Source organism: Natator depressus, chromosome 1 (assembly GCF_965152275.1).
Source record: "Natator depressus isolate rNatDep1 chromosome 1, rNatDep2.hap1, whole genome shotgun sequence".
NCBI classification, from domain to species: domain Eukaryota; kingdom Metazoa; phylum Chordata; order Testudines; family Cheloniidae; genus Natator; species Natator depressus.
The window spans coordinates 123,539,910-123,550,001 of record NC_134234.1 but is presented as its reverse complement, the minus strand read 5'-3'; the positions used below and the strand labels follow the sequence as shown (position 1 = coordinate 123,550,001).

The 10,092-nt window shown below is 44.0% G+C and overlaps 1 protein-coding gene across 1 annotated transcript in view; it reads left to right on the top strand.

The window, feature by feature from the left end:
• Window positions 1–7,280: 7,280 nt before the first annotated feature.
• Window positions 7,281–10,092, top strand: part of P2RY8 (P2Y receptor family member 8) — a 33,072-nt gene continuing 30,260 nt past the window's right edge. Inside the window, exon 1 of the mRNA XM_074945555.1 lies at window positions 7,281–7,333. The gene's annotated coding sequence lies outside the window, so the exon portion shown is untranslated. The remainder of the gene's footprint in view (window positions 7,334–10,092) is intronic.

Below are 10,092 nucleotides of genomic sequence, written 5' to 3'. Positions count from 1 at the left end.
GCCATCAGACACCAAACAGATTTACTGGGAGATGAAGAAAGATTTTCTGAATTTAAAAAAAACGTGAGGGGTGTATCAAAACAGTCAACTTGCAAAGTGAGGAAACAACTAACCGTTGCAGAAATATATGGTCATTTCCTGAACCCTGTGCTCTGAGGAGTAACCAACATAAGATGTTTTCTAGCAGCCAATCTGTCATTTATGGGCTTTTCATGCTACGCCATACACACTGGAGCAGGTAAGGACAACTTTTCACTTCCTTTTCATGCTCTTTTTTTAGAGTAGTTTTTCAGTAGGTGAAATAAAGATTGGCTTATTTCCCTCCTCCCGCCATATTCTTTACTCATGGAAAGAGTCCAAAATGATCACTGAAAAGCAACGAGCGATATATGTCTGCAGCACTGATGACTGGACAATTTAGAAATAAAATGATTATTTTATGGGTTAAAGTGACAGCATATTAGAAAAAGGTAACTTTGCAATCAGTCCGAATTATTGCAGCAGGTACTGTAGTAGGACAAACAGCTAAGATGTTCAGATAATCTATTAGAATAAAGGGGCATCAGGTGTAAATTTTGCTTTTAGTAAGAAGAACTGTGAAAGATGTAAAGAACTCCAAGTGACATCATAAAAGCAGAGAATCAGCTTCTAGTCTTTGATAGAAACCCAAATGAATAAACTTTGTACCCAATTTCTTTGTAAATCTGGACTAGATATGTATCTTTAACCTTTGCAGAGTTGCGATTTATAGTCATTCTGAGACTGCGCGGGCAAAACATCTGCAGTGAAGTTTACAGCGTGAGCACATGCACACAATAAGAATCATAAATATGCAGTCAGACCATAAAAAGATATAATTTCACACGGGCTTTTGGTGACTGCCTCACAGCATAAAAGCAGAACTCTGACAGACTAGCACCAGATGGAAGTTTTCTTGTAGCACAGTGCACTTTTGCATGTTGTATTTGTTGTCTTTCGCAATATACTATTTCTATATGAAAGGTTTTCCATATTTCAAAAAAGTTATTTGTAGGGCACTTATAATAATAGCATGATGCCACCAGCCCATCACTATTCCATGATTCCTGGAAATGTTCAGCTATTGTAGGCCAATGTTTTAAAAGGACCTGCCCTGCCCACAATCAGTTGTAGCATTAGACATTGACTACCTGACTGTGCCTGCCTTTTCAAATGAGCACCTTCTGGATTTTATAAATGGAAAAAATATCTACATAGATTCTAGATAAGAGGTTCAAAAGCCCCCATGTGAATTAGGAACATAAGTCCCATCAACTTTCAATGGGGTTCCTAAGACGCTTCTGTCTTAAGTACTTATTCAACCCCCTTATTGTAGAATCTGAGCACCTCACAGTGTTTAATGTATTAACCTCACAGCATTCCAGTGAGGAAGGGAAGTGCTGTTATCCTCATCAGACACACAGGAAACAGAGCTCAGAGGGTATGTCTACACCAGTGGTCCCCAAACTTTTTACCTCACCCCCCTCTTTACCCCTGAAGCCGGGGCCGGGAGCAGGGCTGCGGCTCCGGGAGGCAGACATGGGTAAGGGGGGCAAGGCTGGGGCTACAGCTGAAGGCAGGACCGGGAGTGGAGCCTTGGCCGGGGGCCAAGGCCAGCAGCCCGGGCCACAGGCATGGGGGTGGCAGTCGAGGCTGGGGGCAGAGCCTTGGGCGCAGGACTAGCAGTAGGGCCCCGAGCGCAGAGCCCTGGACACGGGGCCGGCAGCTGGGGTCCTAGGTGCGGGGCTGGGAGCAGGGCCACGGGCGCGGGACCAGCAGCTGGGGCCAGCAGCTAAGGCTGGGGCCAGGAACGAGGCTGGGTGGTGCTCCCTCCCCACCACAGCACCAGCTGCCCCCCCCAAAGTTTCTCTGCGCCCCCCTAGGTGGACACGGCCCACAGTTTGGGGACCTCTGGTCTACACTGCAGCTAGGAGCAAACCTCCCAGCCTGGGTACACAGACTTGTGTTAGCCGGGCTCATGCTAGTGCTTTAAAAATAGCTGTGTGGACATTGCAGTATCAGAGGAGGCTCGGGTTAGCCAACCAGCTCAAGCTCAACCTGGCCCTTGGGTCTGAGCTCAGGTGGCTAGCCTAAGCCTCTGTCATTGCCACAACATCCACACTGCTATTTCCGGCATGCGAGCATGAGCCCTCACCCACTGCAAATCTGTCTACCTGGTCTAGGAGGCTCAGTCTCAGCTGCAGTGTCAACACGCTGAGAGAGGCTAAGTGACTTGCTCAAGGTCAAACAGGAAGTTGGTGGGGAGCCTGGAGCTGAATCCACATCTCCAGCTGCACCCTACACCTTTCTGCAGCGCTTTTCAAGATACTTCCAAGTATTTGTGACAATTTTACCCGGTATCATCTACACTTGCAATTAACTGTGCAGGCAATTTTGCTCTCAGCAAAGCTTGTAAGTGCAAAAATGAGAGGCCAAGTTGAGAGTCTTTAAAAATTTTGCCCAGAATATTCTTGGTCAGAATGAGTATTCTTGTTTGGTGCAGGAATATGGGTTGGAAGCAGGGGGGTGCAAACAAATTTAAATTCCACTCCTCTGGGGGACACGTTCTGTGCCCCCACTGTGGCCCCGGGCCACAGGAGCTCGTTCTTCCCGCTGTGGCCCCAGGGCTGGAGCACCTCACTCTCAATACTGGAGCCCCAGGGCCAGAGGAACTTGCTCTCCCCACCGGGGCCCCTGGGCTGCTGTCAATTATTGGGGGGGCAGGAGGGATGCCTCTGCTTGCCCCCCCCCCGCACCCTTGTGCATGCCCCTGATTGGAAAGAGTACCAAAAGAAGAAAGGGGTAGGTTAGCTGTAGTGACAAAAATGGAAAGATTTATAAGAGAAATTGCTAGTGTGATCTGCCCCCACCAATAAACCATGTGTGGGTAGGAGGGTGGGGAATCATAGAACCATAGGGCTAGAAGGGACCACAAGGGTCATCTAGTCTAACTTCCTGCCAAGATGAAGGATTTGTTGTGTCTAAGCCATCCAAGACAGATGGCCACCCAGCCTCCTTTTGAAAATTCCCAGTGAAGGAGCTTCCAAGACTTCTCTAGGCAGTTTGTTCCATTGTCCTACTGTTCCTACAGATAGGACGTTTTTCCTGAGATTTAATCTAAATCTGCTAGGCCGTAGTTTGAACCCGTTGCCTCTTGTCCTGGCCTCTTGTGCCAAGAGAGAACAATTTTTATCCATTTTTTTTACGGCAGGCTTTCAAATATTTGTAGATGGCTATCATGTCTCCCCCTTAATCTTCTTTTTCCAAACTAAACACACCCAGCCACCAGGCCCCAGCAATATCTCTTTAAGAAGCTCAGTTGTTAGGCTCATGAAGCAGGCCTCCCATGGTCTCTCTCTGGAACATGGGGAGCAGGGATCCTATGGCCTCTCAGTGAGGATTTGCATCCTATGGTAGGCGAGAAGGGCTGTTAAAATAGCATAGTGGAGTTCCATGGCTACTATCTCTCAGTCATTCTGTATTCTTTGCTTTGCTTACAAATAAAAGGATGGTTTTAAACTGAAACTGAGGAGGCCAGGTTCCATTTCCTAGTACTACAGTTTTGATTCAATTTCCGAGCCTTCAGATTTGTTGCCATATTTTTTGTCTCCTGCTCTTTTGCCTTTGTCCAAAACTGTTTCATTCTGTTTAAGTACAGTTTTAAAATGCGGTTCTACTCCGAGAAATGACTCTGTAAAAATGGCATCATGGGGTTCCAGGTTTATTGTGCCGCAACGAGCTCCAGAGCAAACGTGCTGGATTTACAAGTAAAAAGAAGCTTGTTTGTTTGTTCTGACCACCAGCCCTGAAAACTGCTTGGATTCTGAGAGTCAAGCTGGCTTGCTTTCTGGGTCATGTATTACATGAAGGAAGCCTGATAGTAGCTTCATAGTTAGGACTGTGTTCTAAAAATGGACGTAAAATAAGCAATGCGCTCCAGTTTTTTTGCTAAAAGAAATTTCTCACAGGGTTAGATTTGAGGCCCTTTGAATTGTCTGTGTAGTTTTTGTCAGGTTTTTTATACGTTTTTAATGGGCAACCTTTGAGGCCTCTGGCTGAAAAACCTACTTTTCATTGTTGATGAATATTTCTTTTTAAAAAAGCCATCATCTACCTCCACAAAACTTGGTAATGAGGTGGGTCCTGTGCAGGTCTTGTGCAATAGCTCATTAAAAAAAAAGAAATGTTGGGTCAGCCATTATTTATTGTTATGACTGAAAGTTTATGCCCTATGCACGTTGCTGATGGATGGGAGTAGAGGCCCAGAAGCTTAATGTATGGGGGCTAGGCACACAAACCCTTTTTGCATACAAGGCTACATTTTTCTATCATATTTTATCCTGTACCTGCTATGGATACATGTGCAGCTGCTTCTACCACCACAGGTCCCCTTGCAGAACGCCCAATTAAGTACTGAAATAATTAGAAAATTAACACACAAAAAATCTTCACTGTGAAGCATTTAGAATTGCTACAGACACAAACCCACAAAAAAGCAGGCGAGTGAAACGGGAAGCCACCTAACAGTATGTAGTCTGTAGGCCACTGTCACAGATCTGATACGGCACCCCCTCCAGGCCACCCAGCAGATTGCTGTGAAGGACTCAGCCCCTAGGTCCCCAGGGTGTATTAAGCTTCTGGAGCCTGAAGAAGCCCAGCCACTACCCCAATCTTGGGGTCCCAAGGCACACCCTCAGAGTGCAACCCAGCATCTAACACTCCCTTCTGGGAGCTGGAACCCGCTGTCCAGCTGCCTAGCCCCTGGGCTCATTGCTGAACCTTCAGACTCCCCCCTACTTAAAAACATCCTCTCTCAGAACTCCACTCCAAGATGTGAGTCTTCTCATTTACAGTTCCCTTTCTCCGGAGGCACATGGCAGTTGTGAGGAATATAACACAGAGAGACTTTGCTCAGCATTTAACACATTCTTGCTGTTTTACTTAACAAAGCACAAGAGAGTATGGATCATCTAGAAAAAAACAAACACCCTAACTGCACTGCCCCTCATTAGTTCACCATTCCCTTGGGAGTCCTTGGGGGACCATCTGGGATCAGGAAGTCAGGCAAGCAGTGTTTTCCCTGCCTCTTATATGAGCTCCCGTCAGCTTGAGCTGCTAAAAGTGGCCAAAGATCCCAAATACATCCACTGAACTCTCCCCAGACAAACTGGTTCTCCTGGGGAGGCACTATCCTATTCTCTAGAGTTATGACATTTCAGAGAGAAGCAAGCTAAGTCAACTAACTTCTATTGTTATTCTTTTGCCACCAGCCTTTGGAATTTCTGTCTAATACGGAGACAAAGAGACAACAGAGAAGGCAAAAGGTTGCTCTGTAGCCTATAGAGCTAGCCTGCTTGCTTGCATATATGTCTTTTCTTATGAGTTGATCATTTGCCACATAATAGGGTTGCTATTGGTTTTATAATAGGGTTATCAGTTTGTATTAGAGTACTTTCACTGTAACTCAAGGAACCTACAGGCAACATCCTGTATGTTAAGCTAAAGCAAGTTAACATACATATGATCGAGACCTTTATCTTAGATAGGTGGTGACGAGCTAAAACATACAGTATATATGTGTGTGACCTTTCACATAGATAAGTGGGCAAGTCAAAGCAAGTTGGTGGTTAAGGCCACCCAAGTTCATGGACTTTTTCAGAGTTAACAGGTACATCACAAAGAACATAGAAATAACCAAAACAGGACAGAAACAACAGAGGTGAGGATGAGCTAATGGTCTCTAATAGTTACGAATATGTCTTAATACACATGAACATGCCAGCCCATAGAGAAAGTGTACCCTAACATTTTTGTGGGTGAGGAAGTTAACTTTGGACATGGAAGGAGGGCACTAAAGATCAGGCCCTATAATAGGGGCAACCCACCATATTAGGGAAGTTCAGCTTGTTTATTGTTAGTTCGTCATTGTTAGTTCTTAATAGTTAGTTTTAAGTAAACTCTACGTTGGTTTCTGTAGTCTTTCTATAGCTTTTAGCTCTAGCTTCTTCTGTGGTCTTCATCTCTCATTCAAGACTTGAGGAACCTGGACCATTGAACTCTCTTGACATGCCAGGGGCAAGGCTGGTCCTTTGTCTCTTATCACCAGGTTTTCAAGGAAGGTGTGAGTATATTAATCGAGAAGTCTTTATAGTATATAGTACCACCTGTACTGCGAGAACAATATTATTGCTTTTGTAATTGGTTCTTTATTTGATTATTATTTGACTGCTATTCCATTACTTTTCCATTTATCTCAGTAATAGGCTTAAAGCTGCCTTTTGTTCTCAGTGTGAGTTTCCTAGTCAGACATCCCGATGGTCCCTGCAAATTCTGTGTAGCCTGATTCTGGGACAAGAACCTTATTATCTTCTGATCAGATTAATTGGTGAGACTATAACCCATATTATCTAAGCAATATTATTAATCTCCCATCAAATGAGGCAACAGCACCTTCAAGATAGTTTGCAGTTTGGTAACGATACATAGAGAGTTCATAATCTTACACAGAATTCATGTGTTGTACAGACAGATTCCCAAAATGTCACATCCTCTACTCAGAAACACACACTTTACCCTTGCCACAAGTACTGTGCACCGCAGACCACATACCACAACCTTCCATCTGCCCACCTTGGGATGCCAGACTTCCACCCCTCTCTTCAACTCCCCTCCTGCACACATGCAACCCTTGACTAAACACTCTGAACACAAACAACTACTGTAATGAAAACCCACAACTAGTAGCATTGGGGGGAAATAATCTGGAAAAGGGGTAGGTGCAAAAGAACAAGAGGGGGGAGTGCTTCTAAAAATCTGGCCTCAGTTGTGGGTGCTGAATAAGCACTTTTGGAAATCTGGCCCATAAATGCTTTTGAGCTAGCTAGCCCATTTGAAAACTATGATCGTGTTATCTGTGCTTGTGTGAACTGGGAAATATCTTGTATCAGGGGGTAGCTGTGTTAGTCTGTATCCACAAAAACAACAAGGAGTCCGGTGGCACCTTAAAGACTAACAGATTTATTTGAGCATAAGCTTTTGTGGGTAAAAACCCCACTTCTTCAGATGCAAGAAGAAGTGGGGTTTTTACCCACGAAAGCTTATGCTCAAATAAATCTGTTAGCCTTTAAGGTGCCACCGGACTCCTCGTTGTTTTTGAGAAATGTCTTGAGATTTGATCATTTTGAAATATGATATTCTTAAAGTTGTTGTTGTTTTTTGGCTCTTTTTTGCAGCTCGTATGTGTACAGAAATTAAAATCTGTTACAGTGTGGAAGCACCAGCACTGATCAGATGAAAATTCCCTAGGGAACTGCCTGTAAGTCTGACCAACGTTTTGCACTCATACGGTTGTGTTTTAAGATGAAAAGTGTTATGTTTTGTAGCAGTCTGTTATTACCTAGATTGAGCAGCTCCAGTGACAGATGGAGTGAGAGAATGTTCAAGAGCACCTGATAGGTATATTGGGATGAAATTAAGAAAGGGCTCATTTAGGTTGAATGTCAGAAATAATTTCTAAATAATTAGTTCAATTAGACTGAAGAATAATCTCCCAGGCAGAAAGGAGGAAGCGCCATTGTTTGAAAGTAAACATTTAACACTCAACTGGACACAATCCTGTTCTCCCTGAGTCTACAATGGTGAAAAGTGTACTCAAATGAACCAACACCAATCCTCACCAAGAGGTGTGGAAAAACCTGCCAATTCTCATAGGTATAGGCTGCAATAGTAGTGGCACCTATAGTAAGGTAACCTATCACGTCCCATTACAAGATGCAGTATTCAGTTGCTTATAACTTTGCCAAATGCCAACCACTCAGACTGAAATCTTCCATGCCAGGTATCTGCCTCTTGGGGAATATATTTTCGAAAATTTCAGCAGAAATGTTTCAGCCGTATGTCAGAACGAGGTTAGGGGAAAATACGTAGTTTAACATGTTAGAAAATGTTTACAGTTGTTTTGCTGAGAGACTCTAGCTCCTCTAAGCTTTGGAGCAGGGGCTTGAAATTTGCCAAGAGGTTCACTGTCGTGTCAGGGGCGTGACTTTTTGCCAGTCCACTCAGGGAGCCATAGCACGGCTCGCATTGCAAGACACAGATAATACTATGGACAGGATGTAAGGGAATGGTTAGTAGTGGACGAATGAAACTGTGCAAGGTTCCAAAAGTCATTGAGAACATTTCACACAGTCTGTATGGTTAGTGATGTTACAATACTTAAATCTGTCACTCTAGGTTCGTTAGTGCCCACCAGTGATATCTCAGTGTGGCATTTTGCCAACACAGAAGGAAAGGAAATAAAGAATCTACATTTTTAGACGCAACCTCCCTATAGGTCACTTCAGTGTTGATGACCACAAATGAGTAGTTGGTATCAATTTTACAGTCCACAGAAATACACAGCTCCTCAAAATCCTTTTTGCAGATCAATCACCGTTCGAGTCAGCAAAAGCTGATGGGTGCTATAACAAAGCAAAATTCCTGTTGACTTCAATGGGCGTAAGACCAGGGCCGTAAAGTGAACTAAACTGCTTTATATATACGTTAGAGAAAAACCCCTTGATGAGCCAAAATCATTAACTGAATACATGCCTAGGCTTAAGCAATGACAACTAAATACATTTTCAAACAAAATGGCTGAAAGCCAGTTCCTCCTTTAATTCCATGGAAAGATCTGACTTCTGGGTCATGTGTTTTAACTCCAGGAGCTAACAGCATCACCTAACACCTCTAGCAGGACAAACTAGCAACTCCCTGCTCTGCAATGGGCATTAGTGATCTCATCAGCTTCTGCAGTAAAAAAGTTGGACAAATTCTCACTTGAAATGAAATCACAATTCAGGGTGCAGGGTCCTCTGAGAGATTTGGGGTCTCAAACTGCATTTTTTAAAAGGCATTTTCACTTCATTAAATTAAATCAAATGTATCCTGTGGACACTAAAATATTTTCGAGAGAACAAGGAGTACCCAGGGCAATTTCACATGCTGTATTGGCCCAATACCTGCTTGTTTTACTCACATGATTATTCCTATCGATGTCAGTGGGATTACTTGTTTGAGTAAAGGTGGGAGCCATAAAGGTACTTCGGAGCCTGAGCCCTGTTTTTAGGCACTACTGTGATCCATAACCTCCCATTTGGCTGCCGCCTAACCCTAGAGGTGCCTAAACCCACTGAGCACTTAAGTTTTTGCAGTAAAAGTTCCCTAGGCACCTACGTTTCTGCCTCTAGGCATGTGCCCTGCTGATTCACTCTACGTGTCCAGGCATCTATTCCCACCTAAGCCCTGGAACAAGCTATAAACCTGGGGGAAGCTAGGTGCTCCTCTGCCTAAGTTGCCTGTGGAGCCCGATCTTGTAGGTTTGCTCAGAGGGCACTTAACTCCACCTTAAAATCTTTAGCCCAATGGTTAGGATGCTCACCGGGATCTGAGAGAATTCCAGTTAAGTGCCCCCTGCAGCTGATGAAGAGAAAGGATTTGAACAGGTATCTGCTGCCTCTCAGCAAGTACCCTAACTACTGGGCTATAAAGTCGTTCTAACTCTTTCACTGGCCCAATGAATATTTACCTATTTAATTAAAGAGGAACAACTTCAATAGAAAGCGGCAAAGAGTCCTGTGGCACCTTATAGACTAACAGACGTATTGGAGCATAAGCTTTTGTGGGTGAATACCCACTTCTTCGGACAGATGTAGTGGAAATTTCCAGAGGCAGGTATAAATATGCAATCAGTAGGCGAGGCTGCGGGAGTCCCACGTCAGAAGATTCCATAGGCCTCAGGCCTACACTCAGAAGTGCTCTCAATGTGGTACCTGCCTGCCATTGCCAACCACTATATATATGGATTGGACTAGCAGCAAGGCTAGCCACCATGTAGAGCCTTCCTCCTCCTACAAACAAATCAATTTACTACCAATATTTTGTCAGCTTCAACTTTGCCTTGTAAATCTGAAAGAAGTCATAAATAAATGTGACATTTTCTCATGTAGAACAGACCAGAAACATACAAGCTGGACAAGTGAGAGAAATAGAAGTCACAGGTCTACATAAAGGGTATTTTTGCAGCCAGCTCTGAGC